Source organism: Bubalus bubalis, chromosome 10 (genome assembly GCF_019923935.1).
Source record: "Bubalus bubalis isolate 160015118507 breed Murrah chromosome 10, NDDB_SH_1, whole genome shotgun sequence".
NCBI classification, from domain to species: Eukaryota; Metazoa; Chordata; class Mammalia; order Artiodactyla; family Bovidae; genus Bubalus; species Bubalus bubalis.
In genome coordinates this window covers 91,731,441-91,749,942 of record NC_059166.1, presented here as the reverse complement: position 1 = coordinate 91,749,942, position 18,502 = coordinate 91,731,441, and the positions used below count along the sequence as shown (strand labels likewise).

At 41.8% G+C, this 18,502-nt stretch overlaps 1 protein-coding gene across 3 annotated transcripts in view; it reads left to right on the top strand.

Annotated features, from left to right (window-relative positions):
- Nucleotides 1-18,502, top strand: part of KCNQ5 (potassium voltage-gated channel subfamily Q member 5) — a 609,119-nt gene that overhangs the window by 372,138 nt on the left and 218,479 nt on the right. The window lies entirely within an intron of this gene.

Here is an 18,502-nt window from a genome sequence, read left to right as displayed (position 1 = left end):
GAGTTATTGTCATGGATTTGGATTTAGCTGGAAATGATGTTTGAGCTTATGCCAGTCATCCTCTGCTTCCACAGAAGGGAAATGCCAAGCCCAGAGAGGTTAGGGTGTTTGCTGCTAACTTAAAAAAAATGCACAACATGAGAGTTGTGTATTAAGTTTAATTGAGGGAAAATGAGGACTATAGCCCAGGAGACAGCTTTTCAGATAGCTCTGAGAAAGTGCTCCAAAGAGGTGCGGGCAGGGGGAGGTCAGTACATATATATATGATTTTAGTGAAGGGTGAGTGCATGAATCAAGCACACATTTTTTGCAGAGGTTTCTGCTAGCGTTGTGAAGGTTCCTGCTAGTCACAAGGAGCAGTTGCACCATAAAGGATTTTAGTGCTTTTCTAGGTATGAAGAGTTCCAAGAACTGGGCTCATAAAATCAGCTCCTGAAAACATCTATCTACCTGAAGACCTATCTTGCCAATTTTTCTCCCAAGCCCAGAGTGCCTCATTGCTGCTCTCTACCCTGAACTCCTTTCAGGGGTGTTGGAAAAAAAAAAAAATGAGCAGCTGCAGCAGCACTGATTTAATCCTTCAAGAGGTAGATGGCAACTGCCAATGGCAAGTGCTAATTTGTAGTGGACACTGCTCAAAGCCATATGCTGAGGCAGAGCTGGGAGGCGCTGCCTGTCCATCCTGTGAATGCATGGCCCCATCAGATCACCCTTTCTGTGAGTCTGGAGGCCAACTACAGAAGAGAGGAGACATTTTTACTACTTAGAGGGTTCATCTCAAGCCCCAGGGGAAATTGTTGTTGTTAGTTCGTAAACATATGACTTTTCTTCCTCATGATTTTATAATTAGGAGTCAGAAATTTCTGATTAACTTAGATCAGAAATTTTAGCTTATCTTTTCATTTTAGGAAACCAAGCAATATTTTGAAAGTTACCCTTCTATTGTTTTGTGATGACACTAAAATACTTATACTAAAGCTTAACTTTCATTAGTTAAACAGAAACTCAATTGTGTTCAGTTTGAAACCCATGACTGAACGCTGAGCAGGTATATCAAGGCACCGTGGGCAATAATGCAAAGGCAATGTTTTGAGAAGAATGTGTTCTGTGCAGCGTTCGGAGCCCAGTGCTCCCCCAGGGACTCAGTATCCAGTGCGGGTGATTGGCAGGGTCTACCAACAGCTGATCTCAATAAAACCAACTTGATTGTGCCTTGGAGAACTGTTGTTTTTGGAAGGAGTTGGTGAAATTAAACAATGAGAACTGATTTGTTTCATGTCTTGTAGTAGTCAGAGGAAGATATGCAAGAACAAAGAGATATAATTAAGGTACAGTATTTTTCTCCTACTATACATGTACTATATGGAGCAGAATTTCAGCACTGGCTTCCTTCAGCAGTGACAAGGGAGAAAACCCACAATTAAGATGAAAGTCTCCTTTCACACACAGGAAATGAAATACTATAAACCTAATGGTATTAATTTTAGGGTTTTATTTCCTCCTTTTTATTACCTCTTTAGGAGAAAACACATTCCTTGCCCTGCAAGGAACAGGGAACAGTGGGTTGCTGTTTTCTTCTCCAGGGAATCTTCCTGACCCAGGGATCAAATCTGTGTCTCCTGAATTGGTGCATGGATTTTTTTACCACTGAGCCACCAGGGAAGCCCTTTAAAAATTTCAGTCAACACATTTTTCATGTTCTCTAAGCAAGGTGATAACAAGTCCCGTCCCCTTTGTGACTTTTGGTCAGCACAGTGAAAGATAATGACATTATGTAATTTTAACATATATCTCTAAACAAAAGACATCCCTTTATTAATTAAAGATAAATTAATAAGAAAAAAGTATGGTGAAAGCCTTTAGCACATATGTTTCAATACTTTTTTTCATTCCTTTCTTATTATTTTCCTTTAACTCTATGAAGCTTTCAACAGATAATATGGGGGTACTTCAGTGCCTTCAGACCATGCTATGCACTACAAGGTCTCTAAAGGGATAAACAGTTCAATTAAAAAAAATGATAAAATGTTAAAAAAAAAATGAAGAATGTATTCTCTGCTGTCAAGAATGTGGAGTTTGCCCCATTATGCAGAGATACAAGGGTCACTTAGGCTTGCAACAGGAGGACTGATAAGATGCAGTTCCTCCATCAGGATTTTAGATACAGGGACACTAAAAGCTACCCCAGCCCCACCATTCACATTATATGCCAAACAGCTCTAAGTCTCTCAATAATGAACCTCAGGTACTTCAACTGGACCCAGCGTTCCCTCTGCAGATCACCATAAAGAACCCCGGGTATTTACACTGAACCCAGCATTACCCTCACGTCTAGTGATGAAGAACCCCAAGTACCCACTATTCCCCACCCCCATGTCTCATGGTAAAGAACCCTGTGTTTTCCTGCTGGACCCAGCATGGCCTCTGTGTCTTTAACAGAGACACAGTTTCAAGGGTTGGACCTGTGGAAATCTTTAGGGACAGTGGCATTCAGCTGAAAAAAGTTTGGGAAATTCTAAATTCCGAGCTTCCAAAGATATTTTATGGTGAATGTGTGAATGCAAACTCAAAGCACTGTGGGTGTGGAGGACAGAAAGGTCATTGTGCCGTAGGCTGGTGAAGAAAAGCATCTCAGGAGGTGGGATTTAACATGAAATAGAAGTGTAGCTGAAAACAGCGGAGGGCTGAGGTGAGAAAGGGAAAACTCAGGTTCTGTCTCCCAAGCTGTTGACTGATCATGTGCGAGGGCGATGGGCAAATGTGCTAACAGTGATTACCAGGAACTTTGGCTAAGTTACACATTTCTGTGTTATTTGTGTGCTTGTTTATATCTTTACTTCTGTGATTTTATGTGTATGTGCATGCAATATTTACAAACAGGTACAAATACACTATCTTGGCCAAAAATGTTGAAACAGCGAGGTCAACTGGTGTTGCAAGGTAGTCAGTACCTATAGTTCATTCCTCTCTCAAGTGTACTGCTGCAGGGATGAAGAAAAACAGCATGGGCTTGGCTGCTCACCCAATCAATAGGTGATGAATTTATACCTGAAACTAATAAACAGAGGAGCAAGCAAAAAGTAGCCAATTTGAACTTTACGATTCCTCCTCAATTTCAATATATTCATTTTTTCAAGTGTACCTTATTTTAAAGTGTCCTTTAACATTTAATTAGCTACTTATGCCTAAAGCACAAAGTATGTTTTTGGTCTGAAAACATATCCAAGTTTGAAAGTAACTGAACTGAAAACCCTTGCAACAGAGGAACTATTTTATAACTACTGTCTGCTTGGAAAGCCATTTTTCCATTCATCTTCCTAAGATATTGTTAAAGGGATTTTTTTTGAATCTGGGAAAACGATATATTCGCACTTTTGTGTTTATAACTTGGGTGTATATAAATGTATACACATACATGCAGCAAAGTGTAAGGATTACAAGAATAACATGTAAAGTTGCAGGAATTTGATTGTCCCTGAAATCCAGTAATGGCAATTGCGTTTTACGTCTATAAACATAGCCGTAATAGCTTAGCTCCTCACTTGGGCAGACAGTCTGCCAGCGGTGGGGTCAGGGGGGCAATGTGGCTTCTGTCACATTTGCAGTTTGGGGCAGGATTTTTCTGGCCTCTCCCACTTCTAGCTCATTCTACTCTGTATCTCTCTGTCTCCTAAACATTACTGGACAGGCTGATTACTTATAGGCATCTTTATATGCTTATCTACTTCTTGTTCAGCAAATTCTCAGCCTTGTGAGGAGGTTCTTGTGATGAGTATAATAGACACAGATACTGTTGCTCCCTCCCCTGTCTTCTGTCACCATCTCTGTGACTCTTAATGTTGTCTAAGAGCATCTGGATGATCCCAGAAATTCAGGTACCAGATAGAATAGCCTCTGATTACCTGATGTCTACTGAATTGCTTGACAGGAGTACTAAAGGCCTGAATAAAAGACTGTCTCTAGGACAAATGCTATCAAGAAAATATCCACTCCCTAATAACTCAAGCACACTTATTTCTATTTTGTCCCCTGTATTTCCTTCTCTGTTGGCCCCACTGTGATTAAAAATCAGAATAACTACCAGCTTCCATGGATTGCCACGTGTGTATTACATACGCACATGTATACAATATTGACACAACAATCTGAAAATAGAAAATTACAGTGGTTTTCTCCACATGTGGTTTCAGTAATACCAACCCTAATTACCCAGTTGAGGAGAATTAGACTTTATAGGAGGTGCTAAATATAATCTAACGAGTTTTGTAACAGACATATTTTCATAGAAACAGGAGCAGTTGTTTGTTATGGCTTTTTTGTGGTTTGAAAGGCTGCACTGCCTTCCTATCTACTAGTAAAGAAATTCTTCTCTAGCTATAACCATTTGCCACAGCCTTACCTCTGCTACTTCCCTTATGGCTCAACTGTTAAAGAATCCACCTGCAATGCGGGAGACCTGTGTTCAAACCCTGGGTTGGGAAGATCCGCCAGGGAGGGAAAGGCTACCCACTCCAGTATTCTGGCCTGGAGAATTCCACGGACTGTATAGTCCATGGGGTCACAAAGAGTCGGACACGACTGAGCGACTTTCACTTACCTCTGCTACTACTATCTGAATGTAAGTTGCCTTGCCAGAGAGCTGGTTTTTGGATTCCGCCTTTCAGAAATCTAATGTAGTCTCTAAAAGGCCTTCATTTTTTCACTAATGAATAGATGAATCTCTCTTTGCTATTAAATATAGCTTTTAACTAATACAAGTCAATGAATAATTATTCAGTGGCTTCTTTGTATAAGGATCTGGTGGGTAATGCTGGCGCCCAGTAGGTGTTCAATGAATTTTTCTTAAACTCAAAGAAGTAAGAAAAAGGCCTGCTCTCAAGGACTTCATAATCCTCTCAAGAGTACCATGGATTTGTGCAATATGTTCATTTCATCACACATATAATCAAGTCCTACCTAAGCATGGCAGATATTAGGCTTCTCATCTTACAAATGAGAAAATCAAAGCACAAAGGAAATAAGAGATTTGGCCAACAGTTCTATATTAGGGCTCTCCTTAGAAACAGAACCAAGAGGATGTATGTGTGTGTGTATATATATATATATATATATACACATATATATATATATATATATACATATACATATATATAGGCTTCCCTGATGGCTCAGTGGTAAAGAATCCACCTGCCAAGGAGATGTAGGTTCGATCCCTGGATCAGTAAGATCCCCTGGAAAAGGAAATGGCAACTCACTCCAGTGTTCTTGCCTGGGAAATCTCATGGAGTATATGAAGCCTATGAAGTCGCAGAGTCAGACACAATTGAGCACAGCACAGAAGCAGCAATATATATATAATGTAATATTTACTGTGAGGAATCGGCTAATGTGATTATATAGGCTGAGAAGTCCCATAGTCTACCATTTGCAAGCTGGAGACCCAGGAAAGATAGTGGTGTGGTTCATTCCTAAAGCTTGAGAACCAGGGTAGCTAATGGCACTGATATAAACCCCAGACCAGGGGCAGGAAAAGATGAGATGAAATGCATATCCCAGCTCAAGCAACGGGGCACAAAAGAGGGTGAACTCCTCCTCAACAGACTGGATGGTGTGCACCCACAATGGGGCGGGTTGTCTACTTTACTGGCCCACCAGTTCAAATGCTAATCTTACCTGGACCCGAGCTCACAGATACAGCCAGACATAGTATGTTCAGCCTAGACACCCGGTGGCCAGTCAAGCTGACACATAAAGTTAGCCATCACAGGTTCCAAGCTCGGAAGTAGTGAAGCCAAGCTAAAATCCAGGCTTTCTAAAATGCATAATCCAACACTCATTAGTTGAACAAACTTCCTTGGTTCACGAAAATCAAACTGAAAAGGAAGCATCTTGGCAAAGGAAGAAAGCAATATCCATTTATTCATTCACTGATACCCCAAATAAGTAGAAAAAAGTATCCTGCTTTCCACAGCACATGGCCTTCGGTTATTATTTAGCGGCCATAGATTACTGTCTTTCACAGTCATACTTTATTGATAGGGCTATGAACTTTTTAGTTATGAAGAGGAAATCCATATCTAAAAATTTTTATTTTAAAAAATAATTTCACTTTACTCAGTGGAAAGAAAACATTGGAACCTTTGTCCATTAAATCTGGTGCACTGCCTGCTTTTGTAAATAAAGTTTTATGAGAACACAACCACACCATTCTTTTAGTATTGTCTGTGGCTGTTTTTGTGCTACAACTGCAGAGCTAAATAGTTCCAAGAAAGACCTTATGGCCCACACCAAGTCTGAAATATTTATGACCTGGTCCTTTACAGGAAAAGTTTGCCAAACTCTGATATAAATCTTTCATCTTTCCCTTCCTCTACTGCAAAAGGAAATAACTAGTGGGAAAAGACATAGCCTAGATTCTCTTAAGGCAAGAAGAGGAAATAATATGTTTTCTCCCTAGACTTTGCAGGTGATACTTCTGAGTCCCTGCCAGCCTCGTGCATTTTGAAGGGCCTAGGAATCATAAGCATTTCTGGCTCTTCATTAGCACAGCCTTCCTGCCACTGCTCTCAGAATAGAAGCAGAAACATCAGAGGATACAGAAACAGCTAAACTTTACATTGAGGAGGATAGTAGGGCTTCTTTAGTGCATCACTGTCACTTTTCTGATGGAAAAACTGAGATATATTTCCATTTTAAGATAAAGGATGGGCGCCCATGAAAACTGAAGATTTGGAGCAAAATGGTCAACTATTAACCACTTTCAATTTTTTTTTTTTATTTTCCATCACCACTTAATATGTATTAGTTTCAATTATGCACCTGAAACAATAACAACAGAATTAAAGTAAACATCTCTAGAATTGTCAGTGAAGGGTATAATATTAAATTAGATATAGTCACATTCTGTCTCACTTTTTATGTTTGTGGCTCTTTTTGTTTTTTTCCATTGGAGTATAATTGCCTTACAATATTATATTAATTTCAGGTGTACAGCATAATGAGTCAATATTTTTATACACTCCAAAATGATCACCATGTATGTTTAGTTACCATTTGTCACCGTACAATGATTACAGTATTATCAACTATATTCCAAATGTTGTACGTCACATCCATGGTTTATTTATTTCATAACTGCAAGTTTATGCCTCTTAATCTCCCTTACCTGTTTCACTCGTTACCCCAATTCCTCCTCTCTGACAAGCCACTAGTTTGTTCTCTATATCTGGGTCTATTTCTGTATTTTTTATTAGTTTTAGATTCCAACTATAAATGAAATTTTATAATACTTACCTTTGTCTATCTCACTTATTTCACTTAGTGTAATACTTTATAGTTCCATCCATTTAGTCAAAGTGGCAAGAATGCATGCCTTTTGTGGCTGAATAATATTCCATTGTATATGTATTTGTTGTTGTTTTCATTGTTGTTCAGTCACTAAGTCATGTGCGACTCTTTACAACTCCATGGACTGCAGTATGCCAGGCTTCCCTATCCTTCACTGTCTCCCGGAGTTTACTCAAACTCATGCCATTGAGTCGGTGATGCCATCCAACCATCTCATCCTCTGTTGCCCCCTTCTCCTCCTGCCTTCAATCTTTCCCAGCATCAGAGTCTTTTCCAATGAGTCGGCTCATCCCATCAGGTGGCCAGTTAGCTACCAGGCCCTGCGTTGTGCAGTGACTGCTGGTCCTCTAGTTAACAGGGCCAGATCTCACCATGACTGACTGTGGGGACCAGGGAACCCAGGTTCGGTTCTGGCCTGCTAGGAGGCAGGTAAGCCCCCAGTGCTAATAGGATGGAAGAAAACCTCCAACTGGCGCATGCCTGCATCAGCATCCTTATGATAAAATGATCTCCCCAGAATGGCTGCTTGCAGCATCTGTGTTACCAGGGGGAGTCGCAGTTGCCTCCTGCCTCTCTAGGCATTGCTCTGAGATCAGCAAACAGCTATGACTTAGGCTTCTTTCAGATTACTGCCTCTGAACTTGGGCTCGGAGCTTGTGAGATATTCTACACTCCCTTTTACACTCCCTTTAAGAGTGGAGTCTCTGTTTCCTACAGTCCTCTGGCTGTCTTGTGCCTAAAACCCGCTGGCCTTTAATGCTAGGTGTTCTGGGAGCCTGTCTTTCCAGTGCAAGGTCCCTGAAATTGGGAGCCCAACGTGGGATTGAACCTCTGCAACTGTGATCATCTTCCTGTTTGCTCCGTCTACCCAGGGGTGTGGGTCTTGACTAAACCGTGCCTCTGCCCCTCCTACCCGTCTTGTGGTTTTTTTGTTTATATGTTTAGTTGTGGGAAATCTTTTCTGCTAGTTTTCAGGTGGTTTTTGTGGAGAGTTGCTGTGCAAACAGCTGTAATTTTGGTGTGCCCATGGGGAAAGGTGAACTCAGGGTCTTCCTGCTCCACCATTTGGACCACACTTAACCTCAGTTTTGTTTATCATATATGTGGAATCACCAACTTCAATGCTTTGTAAACAAACAAAAAATATTCTTGATGTTTACTTACATAGAAACAGAAAGAGAAAGCAGACATGTTTACTTACTTAGCAGCCCCAGAGGAGTGTCTATAGTTTTTACAACTGATTGCAAATATATTTTTAGAGGTGGGAATGTTCTGTACAGTCTGTCCACTACTTTCCAACTTTGCTCCATAAACTCTTTTTGTTTTGTTCCATAAACTCTTCAGCAGCTCCACTCAGTATAATGCTGGCTTTTCAGCCTGGGTCACCAAGACGCACAAGAGCCATTGTAGGCCAGTCCCAAAAGAAAAAGGTATCTTCCTTACCCCTTGGGCAGGTACTGACATGTGCAATAGTTTCAAAGTTTCTGGTTATTACTCTCTGGAAACATCTGTCTGCTGGGTTTAGTTTTTCCTGATGTTGTACTACATCATAAAGTCTACTGCCAAGGGTACTTAACTTGCCAAGGGTGCTAAACTTAAATGTTACTTTAGTCACTTTACTACTTTATTTCTGTAGGCCAAATAGACTAGAGAAAATCAGTAGCAACTCCCTACTCCATGGCCCCCATAGAATAACCTGGCTCCATTGGTTGCAAGTGTTTATTCTGCGAAGCATAATACTCTCATTTCATAGGAAGTGATGAGTCTTCTTGGCTTATGTGTAACAAAGAGTTGCACTGAGATTTCCCATGTAAGATGATTGCTCTCAGGAAACCTTTCAAGGAAAGTCTGTTTTTAAAGTAAGCGGATCATATGGGTCTAATCAGTTGAAAGAAACCAAATTCATAATTGATTTTTTATTATCAAATATTGTACTTTAAAATAGCTTTTTGCTTGCAGGGAAAAATAACTTTAAAGCCTATTTTTATCCCCTTTTACTTTGTTCCCAGTAAAACTATTTAAGTTACTTCAGAATTTCTGTTATTCATTTTCAGATAATGTAATGGCTATTATCATATATTCATAGAAAATTGCAATAATTAAGTTATTATTTGCCTAATAAATTGACCATTTCTTTTATGGAAAAATCATTCAGGCCAGACAACTATTGTCAAACATCGTTTAACATATGTTTTCAACCTTTGCCATAGCTCACTTTCTTGCATAAACAGACCTTTTGAAACAAAGCATGGAAAATTTAATTCACATGGGTGCATATTATCAAAACTATTAGTCTGGATTATTTTCCATGATGTCAGCACCAAAATTGCCTCTTGAAAAGATGCCTTTGAAAGCAACATTCACATAGATTGTACAACATTGTCTCTTTCTTAACCTTTGCAAACAACTTTTACTTCATTCATGACTGTAATTAGCATGTTATTCTTCCAAGGCCTCTTCAACTGCATGTGGCCTGTTCATCAGCATGGCAACCTGGCCTGTAGTTCTTGGAGCTCATTTTAAGGGTGAATCTCTGTCTAGTCAATTCCACCAAGGTTCCTTCCCACGTACAGACGGCAGCCCAGCAGCTTCTCAGTGCTGCCACCTGTTAATTTAGGGCAGCCTCAAGTCCTTTCAAGCACTGGAGAAGGAAATGGCAACTCACTCCAGTGTTCTTGCCTGGAGAATCCCAGGGACGGGGGAGCCTAGTGGGCTGCCATCTATAGGGTCCCACAGAGTCGGACACGACTGAAGCGACTTAGCAGCAGCAGCAAGTCCTTTCCAGAAGCTGGAGTAATGAGCAACTGGACACTGAGGTCTAGCTGTCCACGACTGTTATGTGTTAGGAAGGCACTGTGACTAGTGAGCCTGGGGAAGGTGGTCACAGAGGTCCCAGCCCAACGGTCACGTTGTCATTCACGCGGGCTCACCTAGACACAGCATGAGGTGACCTGAGCCCCTCAGGCCCCACTGGGCATTGCTGCATGTGAGACATTTTCAGATGTCTTCCTTTAAAGTTTTAGACAATCAGTCACTTTAATTCTTTTCATGATTTCATCCTTGTTAGTAAAACTGGTGGAAATTGTGTAGCAATTGTGTGTCAGTGGGATGCTCAGTTGGCATTTTTAACTCAATTTGGTATTTATATACTTGGTTGTTAGGTTAAAACACACAAACTCTGAGTTTGATGTGTCCTCGTTTAGTCTTTAAAACAGAGGAGAGGCAGTTAGGTGTATGGACAGGGGGCTGGGTGGGGACCAGCTGCCACGTGACTGACTGACTCAGAAACAGCAGCATACGGAAGGATGTAGTTCCATTATTACTCCCATTATTACATTACAGAAGATGTTGTGCAGAAAATAGAACGGAAACAGAGCTGCCCAGAGGGTCTCTCTTGGAAAATGGTGGAATTAATGTTCCGGTGGGGATCTTAAAACCCCAACAAAGGAGTTTGGATGTGACAACAAGAGAAAGGAACCGTACCTTTTAAGACGGGAAATTGGCGTGACAAACGCAGGCCTGCGCCAGGCTGAATTCCAAGGGCGCCGCTGCTTCGGCTTGATGGGTTAGGGCTATCACTTGTGAAATTCAAATGTTAACCTTCTTAATAAGACCTTCCTGGACACTCTGTCCAAACTTCATCTCCACCCTGTCCTCCCCTGCTTGTGTAGGGGTTTTCCACCTCCTTAGCAATTATCACTCTCTAACATTATATACGTTTTATTTGTTGACACTGTTTGCAACCCGGTTATCCTACAACAGAGATTTTTGTCAATTTTATTCACTGCTGTGCCTTCAGCACCAAGAACGCTGCCTGGCACATGGCAGATTCTGAGTAATATGTGTTGTATGAGTAAATGAATTTACTAGTACCTGCACCCCACTCCGGTACGCTTGCCTGGAAAATCCCATGGACGGAGGAGCCTGATAGGCTGCAGTCCATGAGGTCGCTAAGAGTCGGACACGACTGAGCGACTTCACTTTCACTTTTCACTTTCATGCACTGGAGAAGGAAATGGCAACCCACTCCAGTGTTCTTGCCTGGAGAATCCCAGGGATGGGGAGCCTGGTGGGCTGCCGTCTATAGGGTCGCACAGAGTGGGACACAACTGAAGTGACTTAGCAGCAGCAGCAGCAGCACCGGACCTGATTGTAGTTACTGGTTAGTGGTTAGTAGCAAATCAGAGAGAGAAGGTTCCTGCCTTCGTGGAGCTTACTTTCTTGCAGAAGAGACTAAAATGAACAAGCAAATAAGAATTCCAGTTGATGTTATTTGCAGAGGAAAATGCAACAGGGAAACAATATCAAATATCAAATAGAATGTCCTCCTGTTTCATGCATTAATATATGACAGTAGGAAGACTGGTTTTGCTTTTTATTTTAAATTCATTATTTCTTAACTGTCTAAACTGGTTTTCAGTCTCAGTAGTGTCTCATGGGAAGGATGCAGAAACAGAGCTTGCCGAGGCAAGGGCCTGACTGATGGTTTCTGAATTGCAGCCTCGGGCCCTTTAGGAAACGGTGTTCTATTCCCTCTGAAGACAAGCACGGTGCATTTGGGGATTCTTGGAGTAGGGAGTTGGTAGTTCATGTTAGGAATAAATGGATCAAGATTAACATAATAAAGTGTAAAAGCAGTAAATGTAAGCTTTTCAGAAATTTAAGTGAGAGAAATTTAGATTTAGTTTACATTGTTAAATTTGAACCAGTGGTATCATTTGCTTCTTTAAAAAGAGTACAACTTTAGGCTGCATTAATATTTCTATTTCAAGGAAAGAGAAGTTACAGACAAAATCATATCTTTATGAAGTATACCCCAGATACCCTGCATCATCCAGAAAGTACTCGAGGCTGCTAACAAAACACATATGGTATAAGTGGATAAAAATAAGCGAAGGTCTGTGGTCCCACTAAACTGAAGGCCCTGTTAAGCACAGACCATGCCAAAGTGCGCAGTGCCAGTAAATATCCAGTGACTGAAGTAATACAGTAAGGGTAAGACAATGATAGGATAATTTAAAGAAGTCAGGAGTGACATTAATCCTTAAACATTTGCCAGAAGGATCTGTGCCATTATTACCAAGTCACAAATTCACCACCCAGCTTCCTAGCAGCCAAGGCAAGGAGACAAATATGTTAAAAGATTACTGTCTTCATAAAGTAAACCCTCAGCATTTTCCCCAGAAGCAATAGATGGTGCTTTAGCTCGATGGATCATGGGATTTCACTTGTCTTCAAAACACAAGCCTTACAGAGTTTTCTCACCTTTAAAGACACCAAACCACCTTTAAAGACACCAAAAATGTATTTAATTTCCATTGCATTGCAATGGAAGTTAGGGCATGTGGTAGATAGATTTAATGTGCAAAATGCCCTTTTATGGAAAAATTATACAAGAAGGACATTTTGCAAAGTGCCAAGTTTAGAAATAAAGGCAAATTTAGGATGCCGAAAGAAAAAAAAAAAAAAACTGGGCTCCAGTCTCCTTAGGCAGATTTCTCAGATTTCTTTCCAGATTTCTCAGGCAGCACTTCCTCAGGCAAATGCAGTGGCAGCCGGCGGGTTATCTGTGGTCGCTGATGCCAGCGCGTGCACTCCAGTCCTCGTGATTCGCTGCACACCGTGAGGTCTTTCCTCAGATACACACTCTATTAAAGCGGTAATGAGAAATTCATGAGAAGTCAGAGGCAGGGTTGAATTTCCTTCAGAAGTTTCTTCTAAAGAACTGTTTTCTTTGAAAACTTCCTATCTACTTCCTGTTGTCATTCTTTATTTTAATTCCGCAATTCGGGTCCCTTTCAGACATTTGCGATCACCTCTACCCCGCAACTTTCCTAAATAGTTGACTCACATGGACAGTTACGCGTGGAAAGCATATCGTCCCCCAAAATCCTTGCCAAGAGCACCTTCTAAGTGGGAGTGTGTGGTTGCTGCACCCACAGAAGCCTGTGCTGTAAGTCTGCCTGCTGACTGAGCTCAGCTGCCTCAGAGAGAACTGTCTCCATCAGCCCCTCTTCCTCCTTCTCCACCGTGTTATTCACCGCGGCTCCTGCGGGGCTGAGGTGTGTGTTTGTGTGAACAATGCTGCATAACTTCCTTTATTTTCCCATCACTTTAATTCTTCCCAAATGAACCCCTGCTCAAAGCATGAACTGGCTTCCCAAGTCACAGACGTCATCTATTCCACAAGCACCCACGTTATTTCCAAGTAGACCCTTCTCCCAAAGTTAGAGGAGCTTGATGGGTTATAGTCCACAGGATGGTGAAGAGTCAGACACGACTTAAGGGACTGAGAATGCACGCACCAAAGTAAATCTGACAAACTGGGCTAATTAAAGCCCACAAAAGCTGATGGTAGTTTTCTGGGATAAACATAGAGGCCTTTCAACTGACAATATTTTGTATCATAAATACCCTTCTTTTCCTTTTATAATAATCTCTGCGTTCTAAAGGACAGAAAGTCCACATGAAAGTTAATTTCCTCAGAAACAAGACATAAATGGTTGCTTCAGGCAAAGTAAAAGCCAATAGGTGTTACAGAATGATTTTCTAGGAATACAGATTTTATGATATCGCAGGATTAATTATAAGAGAAAGAATATTCATATTCTTTGAAAATTATTTTAAAACCTACCTGTAGGGGGAAAATAAACAATTAGGACTAAATACGTGAAAATAAATATCTAAAATGCTCTAGGATTAAAAAAAAGAAACATTACCTGAGTAAGTTGGTGACCCATAGGTAATTTTCCACTCCCCAGCCCCTGACTTATCTCCTACCACACACAGGCTTCTAATTTTTGTGTGCCACGAACCTTCAGCAGTCTGGTAAAGCCTGTGAGCTTTTCCTCAGAAAAATGTTTTAAATGCATAAAATACAGGTGATTACAAAAGAAAAAAATTAAAATTGAAATGCTATTATTAAAATATTAAAGTGTCTGATAGAATTATACATATGCTTCTTTATTGATGAGGTAAAAAAAAAAAAACAACTCCCAGCAGTGGGTCTAATAACTACCGTAATCTTGAAATAGTGATAAGGCAAAATCAACATTTGAGATGAAACACAAATGGTTCATCTACAGCTGTAGAATGGGGTCTGAAAATATCTGTGGTTTCTATGAGTGACAGACTCACGAGTCCTTCTGATACCATTGTGGTTTTTAATCCTGATGATACCTTCATGGTTTTTTGCCATGATTCGTGACAAAGATATAATTTTTCCCATCCGCATTCACCCCTCCCTGAAATTCTATCTACAGAGCCCTTGGGGACTTGTATACCCTAGATAAAGACACCCCATGTCCAGTGACTCGTGCCTCTGCTCCCACTTCTACTCAGCCTGCAGAGGGGTGGAGTAGGGTGGTTGTCAGACTGCGCACGGGTGTGTGGGACCTTAGGAGCAGTGAGGTCAACAGAGCCACACTCAGACCCAGCAGTGCAGGCAGTCCCCTCGGGGGTGTTGCTGTCAGCCCAGTGCTTCTCCAGCCAAGGGCCCTGTCTCTGGCAGGGCCACCCAGAGCTACTTCACAGCAGCGTGTGTCTGTTGCTCCCATAATGCCACTCTCCAAGATCAGGAAGTGTCCCCAACTAGCCTGTATGCTGTTTAAACCTTCTGTGCTCATTCTGCACTTTCTGTTCATTTGCTTCCTCCCGGAGGAGGGCACTCCTGTATCTCAGCCAGACCTTGTGCCCAAGATTCAGACCCACAGTTCCATGTGGGTGTCCAAGATTGGGGTTGTCTTCTCCTCAGAATCTGGTTTTCCTCCTCACTCTCCTGACTTTTCCCCTCCTGACTTGTTAAGAGCGTCACCAGTAAGTGCGGATGGAGACCTCAGATTTCTCAGCCCCACCGGCTTCCCAAACTCTACCTGCAAGGCCAAGAGTTACCAAGTGAGGGAGCTACTGCTTTCACAACATCCCTTCAGGCTGCCTCATTTCTGCCAGCAAGCTCTCAGCCTAACCCGAGTCACCATTACTCCTCACCCTATTTCTCAGCTACTCAGAGATGTCCTAACGCACGTGGCTGCTGACTTGATCTTCCCAGAGGGCACGTCTGATGAGATGAGCTTCCTATTCAGAAACAAAGGCTACTTCCTGTTCAGTGGCCTCCACTGTCTGCTGAACTAAAGACAGACCCTGAAGTATTATCCGTCATGGCCCCAGACTCCCAATTCAAGCCACCTGTCCCATCCATGCTACAGTTAAACTCAGTAACTTCTTGTTCCATGAAACAGGGAGCAGGAGCAGATACTTTATCTCATCCATTTTCTGGCTCGTTGCCTCTCTCCTACTGTACTCTCCTTCTGGAATGTGTTTCCCCAGAAATTTCTCTTGTCAAAGCCCAACCTTTCCTTCAAAGACCAGCTCCAGCAACACCCACTTTTGGAGATTTTCTTGATGTGCTTCCACAACTCCCAACTGAACAGAACACGCCCAACCCCGCCACTTCCTTTCAGGCTCTGTGATATTTCTCCTAGCATGTATCTGTCTCTACCTTCATGATGACTGTCTTGTGTGTTCCCTTTACTCACCACACTGCTCATTAAGGATAGAGTCTACTTTGGTTTATTCTCATCTCTCAGTTATGCTTGGCGTGGTGTTTTTCATGGAGGGTACTCAGTACATGTTTTCAATGGAGCCAAGATGATTCCTATGTTAAAAAAAAAAAAATGAAGTTGCAGGAATGACTTGCTTTACACGTTTCATGAACCACCAAAGGTAAGCTAGCTAGAAGGAGTTCACTAACTCTACCCTGTTGATTAATTAGTGAGTTTTGGTGATGCTTGCATCTGGCCTTCACCCACGCAGTTGAATGACCTAGAGCATTCCTTTCCCCAGCCACACAACCGTAATGCCGACCAACCCTCCTGGGCCTTCAGGGCTCGTTTCAGTCCTTACCTGCTCCAAGAAGTCTTCCCAAACCCCAGGTCTGACTCTGTAGGTATGCCACCTGTGCAGTCTCACGGAGCCCAGAACTGAAGGGTGCCACGCTTCGTGTCACGCTCCACTGTCATTGCCTTGAAATTCTTCCTAATCTTTAACAAAGGGTCGCCACATGTTGACTTTACACCAACTCCACAAACTAAATAACCAGTCCCGTGCAATTCCTCCTGTCCCGTATGCTCCTGTCATCCCCTGCATCTTCCCTATCTTTGCAGTCATCACTCAGAATTTTCACTTACTTTTTACATCTGTTTGCTACCCTGTATGCCTCAACAGATCATAAACTCTGCAAAGGCAAGAAAAGAAAGTCTTGTTTATTGTTATATCCCTGTGACTCAGCCTAGTATCATATGCTTAATCAGTATTTGCTGATTGGCCAAGTGGATGAATGGTTGAAGGAAGGAAGGAATTTGGGGATTAATAAATGTATTTGTTCATTCATATCCTCTTGGGCAGCCAGAGCAGTGGAGGTCTTTGGTTTTCTGTCTTCAGCTGGGCTCCCATAGAAATAACAGATTTCTAGTACAGAAACTACTCTTGTTAAAAAGGAGGGTAAGATCAGCTCAAGAGAGAAAATGGGCAAAGTAGTGACATGAAGGAAAAAGATTAAGCAACACCCAGCTGTTAATGAAGAAGGCACTCGAAAAAGGGCTAGTGATGTAGGTCTGTTTTGAAAATACACATGGGGGTCATGAAGCCACTATTGAGATGGTCTTGGAGGAGACGGTGTCTTAGTGACTGAGTCATCCCCTGCTTGCTTCTCTGCATGTTTTCTGCTCACCCTGGACTCAGGAGGCATCTATAGATAGCAGTCACTCACCAGAGGGAAACATCTGTCACTGTCTGTATTTGATGCCATATCATCCTCCGAACTACTTTAGTGATCCCTGGGTTTCAAGGTGTAGGCATGCTGGAATTTGATTTCTAGTTTACGATTCCCAGTCTGTTAGAGCCAATTTAAAGTAGAATTGGAAGAATCCTGAATCACAAAGTACATGCGTCCAAAGTATGATGAGTGGTTATTAACTCAGATACCAAGTTTTCTCCCTAGTAGCGTCCTTCCCTGAAGCCCTTCTTGAAGGCTTCTGCTATTCAGAAGGGTAACTGCTTCCCTCTCAGCGGGAAGAGAGAGAGAAGTCCCCCCACTTCCAACTCCAAGAGTCTTGCCAGACCATCACTGCTATCCTCCCTGCTCCTCAGCAACACTGCACAGTGACTGCAGGACAGACAGTGCTCGAACCCTCTTCCTGCTAAATAGCCTGGGATGAGTCACAAAGTGTTCCTAATTCTCAGTTTTCATGTCTACAAAACAGGAACAATGAGATTTCTACTCCATAAATTTGAGAGGATAATGTGGAAAGTGCCTGTGAAAGGGACTTAGCACAGTGTCTCCCTTATAGGAAACCCTCTGAATGTGAGTAATTATCAGCAGACCCACTTCACTTCTGCACCGAAATGGATGTATAGAAATAAGGGATGCTTGGTATCAATCCGGAGTCAGCAAATTTTCCTCTAAAGGCTGGAGAGTAAACATTCCAGCCTCATGCTTAGAACACAAATCTCAGTTCTGGAGTTTTGCATGAATGCAGCTGTAGGCAGTACACAAGTGAACGAGTGTGGCTGTAGGGGCCAGATTTGTCCCCTCTCCATAAGTCACCAATCCCTGGCTTTGAACTCTCGAGAACCCCAGTCAAGTGTAATAGAAAGACACGCAGACTTGTCAGGGGAAGACAAGAGGGGCCAAAGGCTAGATCCACGCGATGCTAAAGAACACAGAGCTGATGTTTTAAAGGAGATTGTTGAGTAAGACATGAAATCATGTGAGTCAGTCGTCTAGAATACAAAGAAATATTTCAGATTGCTATGATGTAGCAGTATTTTATGTTATCATTGCCTCATAAGTAGAAGACAATACTTGGAAGCAGTTTTAATTTTGTTTCTCCACCACAATAAATTACAAGGAGAATCAGCATGCTTGCAGTCGCTTATTATATTGTTAAAAGTTACAGGTCAGACAGTGTTTTCTGAAAACCACAATTTGGCAATATAGCTATATGACTTAGAGCAAGTAGCTCAGCTATTGGGATTTTTTTTTTTTTTTTAATTTCAGGATAAGTAAATTTTCAACGTTAAAACCAAGCCTGCCCATTTTATTAGACGTTTACTTTGGGAACTTGGTTTCCCACCCCAGGGCCCCAGAGGTTCAGTA